Below are 14,394 nucleotides of genomic sequence, written 5' to 3'. Positions count from 1 at the left end.
GTTAGGGAAGTAGGTTAGGTAACTAATTGAGTAGATGCTAATTTAGGGCAGTGGTGTTTAGGTTATAGAAAAAATTCAATATAGTTTTTTATTGTTTTTAGTAAGTGTTTAATAGAATTAGTTAGAAAATTAATAGAACTAGTTAAACTAGTTTATTTTTAGTAAGTACTAGTTTATTTTATTTATAGTAAGTGCTTAGTTGAACTAGTTGAATTAATAAAACTAGTTTATTTTTAGTAAGAAAATTTAGGTATATGAGATTTGATGATCTAATTAAAATTTTACTATAGAACTAGTTTATTTTTAGTAAGAAAATTAATAGAAGTAGTTTATTTTTTTAGTTAAACCAATTATTCCCGCATCGACATCGACGATGCCTATCCCGCATCCTCGCCGTCGACTCAGCGGAGGAGGCCTGGGCTTGGTGAGGAGCCATGTCTGGGACTGGGCTCCACCGGGCTAGTACTGGGAGGTGCTACCTTCCGGGGGGCGCAACTTGGTGAGGAGCCAACCCGTCGTTGACCCGAACCTTCTTTGGTGGCGGTCACATGGGCCAGTGACGATGCCAAGGCTTGAGGACCCCGCGGAGGTGGTATGTCACCGTGTGATCGAGGAGGACGAGCACGTCAATCGCTACATGGTTGCGTTGGAGGGCAGGTTCTCCAATGCCTGGGAGGTTCTTCAGGGATATCACTGGAGCTATGATCCTGTGATGGTTCCTTCTCTTTGGGTGTCCACCACCCGCGCCGATACCCGTCGTTTGCTATGGTTTTAGCTGTATTAGTGATGTTATATGTATGATACTATTTGAGATCTATTAGTGATAATATTCAACGATGTACGGGCGAAAGAGATGATTTAGTTTTGCTTATTGAATGAATGCTAATTTGAATACAAATTTATTTTACGATTTAGATATGTGCTTGCCCATATGATGTAGATATAAACATGTATATGCTGTGTTGCTCAAATAGGATATGTGCTTGCCCAAGTGGCCGGCCATGTTTGCAGGTTACACCTTCTTTAGTGGCCTATGTTTTGTCGGAGTGTTGATTAATTTCCGTTCCGGCAAATTTTAGGCGCTCGATATGTCCTTTTTTAGCAAAGGTCATGCCGGATTTTTTCATGAATTCTGGCATGACTTGTGCTAGAATATGTAGGAAATATCGAGTGGCATGGATTTTCTAGAAAAATAATTAAAGGACATTTCAGGTTGACTTTAAGTCTGTCAAGGCTCCACCACCTAAGGTCAAAAAATCAGTGAGGGAGTGTATCCACCATATATGAGAGAGGACGAAGAAGCCCGACTGTTGTCTTGGGGGTCGTTTATCCTTCTTCTCCGGGTGCTAGACCTTTGTTATGCACTAGGGGAAGGAGGAGTAACGACCATCATCAACAGTCACAAATGTCAGAGAGGAATCAGTGTGTGAGAGTCTCCACCACATATGAGAGGACGAAAAATCCCGACTGTTGTCGTGGGGGTCGCTTCTCCTTCGTTCCCATGTGCTAGACATTTTGGTGTAATGCACTCGGGAACGAAAGGAGGAGCTGCCATCACCAACGGTTGAATGTATACACCACGCGAGCTGACAGTTTTCAAGAAAAAGACTCGGCAGACCGATAGTCAACCCGTGATGAATAATAATGATCTAATTTTGATTTTTGTATTACATATATTGAATTGTACTAGTTTAATCTTTGAATTATGAACGTAGGAAATTTCATCATCGAACGACGAAAGTCTCCCGGGGGAGTGTAGCTGATGCAACGACGACCGAGGTCTGTGCGACAGGCCTCACCTCGACGAAGATCGACGCTTCAGCATTAAGCTCCAGGAGACCTTCGATGTTGAAACTGTATGCAATGACGACAAGTGTTTTTTTCGTAATTAAGCATGACTTCAACTATTTCAACGTGTAATTTTCATCTTTTACAATTCGAGTAGCTTATCCCATGCCATGCAAGACACTATGTCTTGGAGAAGATGGATTTTGAAGACCATGAAAATTATGAAACAAAGAAAATTCACCTAAGGACTCATCATGGTATGGATTTTGAAGTAAATCTGTATAATTATGAGAGCGTAACCCATTTTGGTTACAATAATTGGGAAGCACTTTGCAAAATGTATGGTTTTTATGAGGGTATGCTTGTCACCATGGATCTTGGTGATCCTGAAATCGATCAAGACAATATGGACATTTTGGTCCTTGTTGATACACTTCCAGTTCTACCGCTATGTGAGTTTCTCAAACATAGTTATTAACTAATTTATATTGTTAATTTCAAAATAGTTGACAGTTTATTTCCATTGACAGCTTATTTCCATTGACAGCTTATTTTCATTGTTTCAAACAATGTGCGGAACATGGTAGACAGAACCTACTACACCGATGGCTCTGAGTTAACTTATCAGGAGAAAAATCATCTGGTCGCATTTTGAACTGATCTTGAGAATTACAATATCTATTATAAAACTCCTTCACATTATGGTCAATACGTGCCACTAGTGCACGTGTTGAACTACAGTAACATCCATGAAGATGCCATGGTAAGAATTTTTAGTATTATTACATCTGTGCATCTTTTGCATAAATTCTTTTAAAACATAACTACATTGCTAACTACGAAGTTATTACTATGTTTTTCAACTGAAAATCCCGAATGATTGTGTGTCTCATCTGATGTATCAGAATGGTCGCTGTGATATTTTGAACATACGGCCAAGTGATCCTACGAATCTCACTTGTCCATATCGGATTTCTAAAAGAAGTGAAGACATGAAAATCAAAGAATAGAAAAAATGCATGGACAGTCGTAAGGAGGTACTTGGAAGCAACATTGTGCGAAAAATAAGAATTGAAGATAGGATAATCTCCATTCTCCATAATGGAGAGTTAGGGCCTATCTTGTTTTATGCTATTTTACCTAAGAGAAGGTAGTAGGTACTAGTTAATAATACTCATGATCATGTGCTAAGAACAACTAAGTAGGATTGGTTAGATGACTATGATGATGATGTGGTATCGAGTAGAAGTTGTATGATCGATGATGATGAGTATGACTTGTTATTATGATACCAATGATGAGTTATATATTATTATGATCGATGATGCATGATGCTAAGTTGTTATATGAGCATGATTACTTATTACATATAAAAGTGGGTGAAATGAACCTGGATTAGATTCATGTGAAGCCAACATGTGGTGCACATCGAAAGTACTACTAATCCAAACTAGATCAAGTTTGGATTAGAGTAGTACTTTCGACATGCACCACATGTTGCCTCCACTTGAATCTACTCCACGTTCATTTCACCCACTGTTATATATAATAAGTAATCATGGTCATAAAATCATATGATGAAAGTACTGTATATAAAACCACACAATGAAAATAAGTTGTATTTTTAAAAATACAGGAAAATTTAGCAGCAACGCTTTTTCGAACAAACGCTACTGCTGCTTACAAGTAGCAGTAGCGTTGTTCAAAGGAGAGCGCTACTGCTAACTAGGTATAGCAGTAGCGCTCCCTTTTCAGCACCACTGCTACTAGTTAGCTGTAGCGCCTTAGTGGTAGCGCTGGACCAAGAGCTACTGCTATGCATATTTCAAGCGCTACTACTAGGGTTTTCCCTAGTAGTGGAATTGGTGGTTCCATTCTAAATGGTAAGCCGTGCGGACGGAGAAGATTTCATTCCGTGTTGAATTCCGTTCAATGAAATCATCGAACGCCCCTATGTTTAGTGGGACTTGTGTAATCCTACGTGTATCAATGAAACCAAAGGTAGCAGTAACCAACTCCTCACCCATCCGCTAGTAATGGGGTTAATGAGTTCACTAACCTTTGTTAATAGTTGATGACCTCGTCGAGTGATAATCATCCGGCTAGGACTAGATGGGACCCAAGGGTCCATCCAAATATTAACACTCTCTCCATTTCCAATTCTCCAAATGCAGCCTCGTTTGAATGTTTGGATGCCGGCAACAAGGCTTTGCCACGTGAAGGAGGATCCATTCTTTGGTCCTGCTTTGAGAATCTCACAATGAGGGTAGTACTTTGCTTTCAAAATCGGGGCACAAATGGAATCTGGGTATTCAATCGTGAATATATTACCATTTTTAGCATCGTCGGCTACTGCGCTCCATTTTCACGCTTGGTTTTCTTCAAACACGACATCGCGTGAAATCCGTAGACGCATGGTTCGTGAATCGTAGAAGCGGTATGCCTTGGTGCCGGAACTCCTCTCGTATCCGATGAACACCATCTTGGTGCTATGATCGGCAAGCTTTGAGAGATGCGGCTCCGTTGTGTTCACATGGGCCACGCACCCAAACATCCGTAGATGGTAAACATTTGGCTTACGTCCGTAATCGGAGTCTTGCCGATCGCTGCCTTCGTTGGAACCTGGTTGAGAAGATAAACCGTCGTCGAGACAGCTTCTCCCCAAAAAGTCTCGGGCAAGTTCTTGCTCTTGAGTAAACTTCTCGCCATGTCAACGACGGTTCGATTGCGCCTTTCAACAACCCCGTTCTGCTGCGGCGTATAAGGTGCCATGAGGAATCTTTTTATGCCAATCTTCTCAGAGTAGTCATTGAACTCGTTCGACGTAAACTCTCTGCCGCGACTGTCCGTAGAGCGCGAACCTTCAACTTGTGTTCCATCTCCGTTGCAGTCTTTAGCTTCTTGAATGCTTCAAACGCCTCATCTTTATATCGTAGGAGAACAACCCGCATGTATCTTGAGTAGTCATCTACCACAAGGAAGAAGTACTTATTTTCTTCATGAGTTGCTGGAGTGATAGGGCCACATAGATGATCACCATGGAGCAGCTTGAGTGCATCACTTGCACGATAGGTAGACTGGGCAGGGAACGGCCTGCGGTGCTGTTTTCCAACCAAGCACCCATCACATACTCGATCAACATGGTCGATAAACGACATCTCGGGTACCATCTCCATCTTCGACATCTTCTTCAAGGCATAGAAGTTAACGTGTCCAAATCTAGCATGCCATAACCACGAATCATCATAACTCTTGGCGAGCCAACAGTCCGGTTGAGATTGATCAAGGTTGAGGATATAGAGCCTGTTCCGTGTGCGATTAACACGGGCTAGCATGTTTCAGAGGTTGCCGAAGATCATCATCACTCCGTTCTCAATATCCACCTTGCATTCATTCTCGTCAAGTTTCCCGACGGGGATGATGTTGTTGCGAAGCCTTGGGATGTAGTATACTCTGGTGAGTATGCGATGTTCTCCTGTGAGACCCTCGAAGAGGACAGAGCCTTTCCCGCAAATCTCCACATTTGAACCATCACTAAACTTGACCGAGCCTTGAACATCATATTCCAGCTCGAGGAACTTCTCCACTAGTAGAAAAAGGGTCAAATGTGAAGCACATTAGTGCCGGTTTGAATTTGGGCCGGCACTAATGTGACCATTAGTGCCGGTTCCAACGGCTAGGCGGGCGGGCATCATTAGTACCGGTTCGTGGGTAACCTTTAGTACCGGTTCATGCCACGAACCGGTACTAATGAAGCTGTGTCAGGCTATGGTCAGTCTGGGGCCCCCACGAAGACCTTTAGTACCGGTTCATGCCATGAACCGGTACTAGAGTTTCTTTGTAAGCTGATTTTTAGTCCCACCTCGCCAAGAGAGAGGCACTATGAGCGGTTTATAAGTCGTGAGTGCACAGGCAATGACGAAGAGTTGCAATGCTCACCTACATGTTGATTAGCTTCAAGCCTTGCGGAATAGCATAGATTGCACTGAGCTATGTGCAGTGCAGTCTACACTATTCCGAATGGCTTGAATCAAATTAACCAGCATTGCACCTCTTTTTTATTTTTAATAACTTATTTGAACTATGGACTTCTTTTGTGTTTAGTATGCAGCATTCAAAGCAATGTCATCAATTTCCAACATGTTCTGACATCATTTGTTGTTTTTTGGTCATTTACCTAATTGTTGAGAGAGCTAAATGACCGTGAAATTGAAAATCACTACAAAATGAATCCTGAAAATGTTGAAACTTGGCATGGTATCATCATATCACCCACATAGCATGCGCGAAAGAGTAGAGAGGGTCACGGCAAAAACTGGACGCACTTCGTGTACAAACTGGACAAACTCTTTCAGATTATTAAGGTTTCGGACGAGAACTCATCTGTTACATGGCCACTTTAATGTTTTTTAAACTTATTTGAACTCCGAAATTCTTTTGTGTTTAGTATGCAGCATTCAAAGCGACGTCATCAATTTCCAACATGTTCTGACATCATTTGTTGTTTTTCGGTCATTTACCTAATTGTTTAGAGAGCTAAATGACCGTGAAATTGAAAATCACTACAAAATGAATCCTGAAAAAGTTGAAACTTGGCATGGTATCATCATATCACCCGCATAGCATGCGCGAAAGAGTAGAGAGGGTCACGGCAAAAACTAGATGCACTTCGTGTACAAACTGGACAAACTCTTTCAGAGTATCAGGGTTTCGGACGAGAACTCATCTGTTACATGGCCACTTCAATGTTTTTTAAACTTATTTGAACTCCGGACTTCTTTTGTGATTAGTATGCAGCATTCAAAGCGACGTCATCAATTTCCAACGTGTTCTGACATCATTTGTTATTTTTTGGTCATTTACCTAATTGTTTAGAGAGCTAAATGACCGTGAAATTAAAAATCACTACAAAATTATTCCTGAAAATGTTGAAACTTGGCATGGTATCATCATATCACCCGCATAGCATGCGCGAAATAGTAGAGAGGGTCACGGCAAAAACTGGACACACTTTGTGTACAAACTGGACATACTCTTTCGGAGTATCAGGGTTTCAGACGAGAACTCATCTGTTACACGGCCACTTCAATGTTTTTTAAACTTATTTGAACTCCAGACTTTTTTTGTGTTTAGTATGCAGCATTCAAAGCAACGTCATCAATTTCCAACATATTCTGACATCATTTGTTGTTTTTCGGTCATTTACCTAATTGTTTCGAGAGCTAAATGACCGTGAAATTGAAAATCACTACAAAATGAAACCTGAAAATGTTGAAACTTGGCATGGTATCATCATATCACCCGCATAGCATGCGCGAAAGAGTAGAGAGGGTCACGGCAAAAACTGGACGCACTTCGTGTACAAACTGGACATACTCTTTCGGAGTATCAGGGTTTCGGACGAGAACTCATCTGTTACACGGCCACTTCAATGTTTTTTAAACTTATTTGAACTCTGGACTTCTTTTGTGTTCAGTATGCAGCATTCAAAGCGACGTCATCAATTTCTAACATGTTTTGACATCATTTGTTGTTTTTCGGTCATTTACCTAATTGTTTTAGAGAGCTCAATGCGCGTGAAATTGAAAATCACTACAAAATGAATCCTGAAAATGTTGAAACTTGGCATGGTATCATCATATCACCCGCATAGCATGCGCGAAATAGTAGAGAGGGTCACGGCAAAAACTGGACGCACTTCGTGTACAAAATGGACATACTCTTTCGGAGTATCAAGGTTTCGGACGAGAACTCATCTGTTACACGGCCACTTTAATGTTTTTTAAACTTATTTGAACTCCGGACTTATTTTGTGTTCAGTATGCAGCATTCAAAGCGACGTCATCAATTTCCAACATGTTCTGACATCATTTGTTGTTTTTCGGTCATTTAACTAATTGTTCAGTATGCAGCATTCAATTTCCAGAAGAAAATAAATAGAAGAAAAGAAATAATGCAGAAAATAAAAAAACTATACAAAAAAATTACTCAAAAATAAATAGAAGAAAATAAGTAATGCAGAAAATAAAAAACTATATAAAAAACTACTCAAAAGTAAATAAAAGAAAATAAATAATGCAAAAAAGAAAAAACTATATAAAAAATTTATTGGCGCGCTGCCCAGTGGGCCTGCCAGACCTAGGGTGTGCAAATGCAGGCCCAGAAGGGCCAGCAGGCTCACAGGGCAGCGCGCCCTAATTAATTAGGCCCAGAAGCCGCGGCTGGGTTTATAAACCAGTGCGGATGCCCTTCGCCCGGCGAGGTGGGACTAAACTTTGGGGTGACAGCGCGAGGCCTTTAGTACCGGTTGGTGGCTCCAGCCGATACTAAAGACCACCCTTTAGTACCGGTTGGAACCACCAACCTATACTAAAGGCCTGCTCTTCCCGCCTCTTGGCATGGCCAAAGTTGGCCTTTAGTACCGGTTGGTGGCTCCAACCGGTACTAAAGGCCTCTCCTATATATACAACACTTACGAAAATTCAGTTAGATCTCCCCACTTCTTTCGTCTCCAACCTCTCGCGCACCGCTCGAACCCGTCCTCGCCGCCCGTCGCCCGTCGTCCGTCGTCGTCGTCGCTGTCCCCGCCGCCGCCCGTCATCGTCGCCGTCTCACGCCGCCGCCCCGAACGTCGCGCGCCGCTGTCCGTCGTCGTCCCGCCGCGGTCCCGTACGTCTCTCGCTCTCGCGTATACCCGCCGTGCCGCCGTCCGTCGTCGTCGCACCCGGCCCGTACGGCGGCGCCCCCGCCCGTACGTACGCCGCCGCCCCCGCCCCGTACGCCGGCGCCCCTGCTCGTACGTACGGGGCGGCGGCGTACGGGGCCGCACACATACACACATACACACACGTGCATATATACGTACACACTACACACACACATTTTTTACTTATTTTCTGTTTTTTAGAAAAGTTAATTAGATGATCGAATGTTTGATTAATGTTGAATGTTAGATGAATTAGCTAGATAGAAAATTGTTGAACTAGAGATTTGAACTAGTTGAATAATTAATATAACTAGTTTATTTTTAGTAAGAAAATTATCGAACTAGTTTATTTAGGTATATGAGATTTGAACTAGTTCTATAATTAATATAACTAGTTTATTTTTAGTAAGAAAATTGTCGAACTAGTTTATTTAGGTATATGAGATTTGAACTAGTTCAATAATTAATATATCTAGTTTATTTAGGTATATGAGATTTGAACTAGTTCAATAATTAATATAACTAGTTTATTTTTAGTAAGAAAATTTAGGTATCTAAGATTTGATGATCTAATTAAAATATTATTTGTTAATGAGTTTTTCTGTTTATTTAATTTTTTATATATTTTGAGTTTATATAAATGTTAGATTAATGTCGAATGTTAGATGAATTAGATAGAAAAGTTAAATATATAGTAATGTCAATTGTTAGAGATGAATATAGTTAGATATATTAATGTCAAATGTTAGATGAATATATATTTGGCTAGATATTAATTAATGTTAGATAGTAATAGGTGTTTAATGTTTCACCTATATGAACATAGGAAATGTCATCTGACGACGAAAAAGATTTCATTACGTGCGAACACTGTGAAGACCAGCGCGGCCTGTGTGACAGAAATTTCCTTGTTGATGATAGGCGCTTCAGCATCAAGCTGGATGAGACATTTGAAGTTGATACAGTAATTCACTTTGTCAATTATTATTTGAATGTAAAACTTATGCTTCATTTGCTTCAACTTATAATTTTAAATTTTCACTATTCTACTAGCGCAACCCCTGCCATGCAAGAATTTTTGTCTTGGATAAGATAGGTTTTAGTGCTATAGATGATATGGATGTAAAGAGAGTTTACTTGAAGACGGAGCATGGGTATACTTTCAACGTCAAATTATATAATGGAGACACATACAACCATTTTGAATGCAAAACTTGGTAAGCACTATGCAAGGCTTATGCATTTGAGCCTGGTATGGTTGTCACCTTTGATATTCGTTCAGAAGATGATATTGAAGCTAATATAGACATCTGGGTCGATGTGCAGGCGCCTCCAGTTCTACCATTATGTGAGTTTTTCTCAACCATGCATGCATATGTTTATGTCTTTGATACAGTTTTTTCAAAAATAGTTGGCAACTAATTTGTATTGTCAGCTTATTTCGGTTCAAGCAAACATGTCCGGCGCTTGGTAGACAGGACCTACTACTGCCCCGGGGCTCAACTAAACTGCGAGGAGATAAGTCATTATGTTTTATGGCTTGAGCATCTTAATACTGTCAAGACAAATTTTTTTCCTGAACTTAGAAATGTTAGTACTTAAAACGTGCGACCAATGGTGATCGTATTGAACTACGGTCACATCTATAATCGAAAGATGGTAAGATTTTAACTATTTGTCCTTAACTAGTGCATCTTTTGCATACATTATTTTTGAAGCTAAACTTTCATTGCTTAGTATATTAATTACTATACGATGTTCTTCAACAGGGATTTCCGATGACAGTTGTGCCTCAGTGGATCGGGACTAAAGGTGACGTGTCAATGGTTAGCTTACGGCCAAGATATCCTACATTGCACATGAGTGCATTCAGGATTTCTGAAAACGAAGAATGCTTAATAGTGAAAGATTGGAGCAAAATTGTTAACGATCGCAAAGAAGTACTAGGGGGCAGCAAGGAGAAGCGCAACCCAAGATTAGGAGACAGATTCATCTGCATGCTCCAGTATGATGAATCAGGAGAACTATACATGTTCTATGCTCTAGTTCATGCTCTTAATTAGTGTCTCATGTCCGTGTCGTGAACTTCCGATGTTGGTGATGATTATGTTGAACTCGATGATATCTTTGCTTCTGTTACAAAGTGAATGTTTCCTCTTTAAGCTAGCCAGTGTTGGTGATGATTAGATAGCTAGCGGTAATGACTATGATGATTAAATAGTGGTAATTAGACGACTACGATGATTTTTAGCTAGCTAGAGTTTATTTATTTATTAATATGCGATGATGATGATGACGACGACTACAACTCATTATAACGTAAAACAATCCTAAATTAAATTGATAACACAAATTTAATTGAAAAATACAAAATAAAACAAAAACCCACAAACATTTAGTACCGGTTAGTGTTACCAACCGGTACTAAAGGGCTCCCGGCCCCCGGAGCTGGCTCGTGCCATGTGGTTTCCCTTTAGCACCGGTTCGTGCTGAACCGGTACTAAAGGGGGGGGGGGCTTTAGTGCCCACACTTTAGTGCCGGTTATGGAACTGGCACTAAAGGGCCTTACGAACCGGTGCTATTGCCCGGTTCTGCACTAGTGCTCCTTGCACCCTATCATGTGGTTACTGGCACCCGTGTCTAGATACCATGACGTGTTCTTCTTCACATAACTTTAGTATTACTTTCTTCTCGTGAAGTAGCACCTTCAGGCTTGGTTTCGCAACTGCTATTTGGACGAGATCACAAACTTCGACTATCAGAAGACTTGGACGTTCGTCTTCTTGCTTCGCCAAATTTGCCTTGATCTCCCGCTTGTTAGGCTCCAGACAATCCTTCGCAAAGTGACCCATCTCGTTGCATATATAGCACTTGACCTCGGACATATCCAAGTTTCGTGGCTTCCTCTCTTTAGATTGGTCTGCCTTACGACGACCTTGTGGTTTGCCTTTGCCTTCTTCGGTTTGTCCGCCACGCTTCACGTTGCTTGAGCCTTCGCCATAGTTGCATCTTCCTTTGCTACTTGGGGACTCCCAATCTGTGTGCGAGTACATGAGTTGGTCATCGCCTCCTCCTTTGCCTTTCCGACAACCACGAGCATTCTCTTCCCATGTCCGTAGGTGGCCGATCACCTCCGTTATGCTTATGTCGTCGATGTCGTAAAGTTGTTCGACCGTGCCGATGATGTACGTGAATTTATCGGTGACCGAATTAAAAAAATTCTCCACGACCTCGGCTTCATCGAGCTTTGCACCAAGCGCGCGGATCTCTCCCACCATAGTAGTCAGACGCATGACATAGTCGTTCACCGATTCAGTTTCCTCCATCCTGTAACTTGTGAAATTGGCGCTTCAGCACTTGTGCCCGAGCCTTCGTGACGCGATCTTCTCCGATACTCATCTCCTTGAGTGTGTTCCACGCCTCTCTTGCCGTCTCGAACTCCGCCAATGTCATCAGCATGAAATCCGGTACAAACTGGGCTATGGCTGCCATGGCACCTTCGTCGCACTCCTGATCGATGTCGTCATCCGTGATGTTCTCCCACACTCGTAGGGTTCGGAGAATAATCTTCATCTTGACCGCCCACATGCTGTACTTGGTGTCGGTGAGCATTGGGTACTGGATGGGGACGTTGCGATGCGCCAGTACGTTGGCGCCGCCCGTTCCGCCACCACTAGTTGCTGACTTGCCGCTCTTCTTCACCTTGTCGCTTTTCTTGTTCGTCTTGTAACCGCCGTTGCCGGACTTGTTCACCTTGGAACCAACTTACTCCTAGTCACTGTCCCCCATCGTTGATCGTAGATGCTCTAGATACCATTTGTTGGTTTTTGATCGCCGGATCAAATCACCAGAACCTCTGCACACTCACGTACAAAAGCAACCAAGCAAGCTGCCTAGTAGGTTGATTGATAAACAGTGTACGTGTGTGTATAGCCACGTACTTCTGTACGTGAGCGTGGCTTGGGCTAGTAACGACCCGATCGATTGATCTCAGCGGATTCTCTCGTAACTTGGCGAACGGAAGACTGATCGATTTGATGGCTAAAGGCCCGTGTCGAGCTTTTTCTTTTTATTGCTTTTCTCTGTAGGAAACATGGTACAGCCCCACGTTCAGATGATGGATAACTACAGGAGCGAGTCTCCTGGCGCCCACGCCCACGCTCCCACGCACGACGGCTTCGCCCTCGCTTGCACGCGCGGCGTGATCGCCATGATCTGTTGTAACGATAACTCTCTCCTCCTTCTGTACTCCTCGTGTATATAACACGGCCCCTGTACTTGAGTTGAATATAGAATTATAGACAGAGTTTATCCATCCAACTTGGTATCAGACGTCCACCGACTCTTCTCTCGCTTCCGCCATGAGCTTCACGTCACACTCGTTCATTCAGGGAAGCCGATGCGCCCTTCATCCTTCCCCGCGTCGCCCCCGAGCCAGCGCCCGGCATGTTTTAGCAATTGGCAATTTAGTTCAGACCGCTGTATTCTATAGGGTCTGTACCTAGTGAGTCCAGTGTTTCAATAGTTCCCTTCCCAACTCTAATGATTAGCAGGATCCAATGAAAATTGTGCACACGTTTATATAAGCGGGCATGCATAACTCATCAACTACATTTAACATCGAGTAAGGAAAATAGAATTTGTAGTACAAGACAATAACACTCACTTAAAGTTGTAAGGAAATAGTATTTCTGGTCTGATATTTAGTTCCTTCAAAAACATTAGCAAGTTATTTTCTGAGTCCTCGGTGTAATTTTTTTTAACATAACTTCATTAACGATATGTGGGTCAATGAACCCAATGCCATAGACTCCGTCTCTTTTGGCATTCCAAAATCTTCATTCTGCATAATAACACACAAAAGAATATAGTAAGGATAATTACAGGCAATAAACGAGCTGAGCTAGAGACTTAAATTACAGAAAGAAACCACTAACAGACAATAGCAACTGACGATAGATTTGTCAAGTGCGCCTTGATTGAATAACTGAAAATAACAGAAAATCGCATGTTTTAGTGTGGGTCCACGCACCACCCGGCTCCTTATGTCCTTATCCCCTCGCAACTTGTATTCTTGCTCCCATCCTTTGTCCTTCTGCAGCTCATCTTTTCCCATTGCTCTCGTCGTCAATCATGGAGCTTCTGCCCAACCTCGTTTTTACCTCTCCTCTCTTCACACGTCAGCTCCAACTTCAATCTTCCCTTGCTAAACAACGACCGCGACTGCTGCGCGTTAGGCAGGCCACCTACGCCGACAATGGCGACCAGCGCGCTGCAACCACGGTCGTCCTGTCACTGCTCCCGGCAATGGTTTTTGTTTCCTGGCCCTTATGGGCATGCGGATGTTGGAACCAGCTATGATATATGCTGGAACCGGCGATGGAAGATGCTGCATCCAGCGACTGATTTTGCTTCAGCCGGAGCTGCAGCTGGCGATGTTTTCGTCGATGGTTTGTTGCAGCCGTACTCCGCATAAGCTACATCCATGTTCGCGCAGAGTTGCAACCTTTTGCAAAAGAGCTGCAACCAGGGACGCCATGGTCACAAATGATACAACCGCACACTATAGAAGCTTCATACACGTTCGCCAAAGCTGCAACCGGCGACGCCATCATCGTCGAATGCTACAACAAAACACTGCAAAAGCTACATCCACGTTCGCCAGAGTTGCAACCATTTCGGCAACGTTAGAACCGTTTATGCCAGTGCTGCAACCAACTCGTTGCGGGGGAGGCTGGAAGCATGAACACACGGGAGTTGCAACCGACGCCTCTGGGCCTAATCTAACGGCGCGTGGGCGGCTGGCCGAAATTTGGGCCGGCGCACTGGCGTCTACTACTCGCCTTATTAGTAGGTAATAAAAATAGGTATAGATTTTCCACATAGATTTTTGTTTTAA

This window comes from Triticum urartu, chromosome 7A, assembly GCF_056163025.1.
Source record: "Triticum urartu cultivar PI428250 chromosome 7A, HENAU_Tu73, whole genome shotgun sequence".
Classification (NCBI taxonomy): Eukaryota; Viridiplantae; Streptophyta; class Magnoliopsida; order Poales; family Poaceae; genus Triticum; species Triticum urartu.
The sequence above is the reverse complement of the archived record's forward strand: the minus strand, read 5'-3'. Positions refer to the sequence as shown.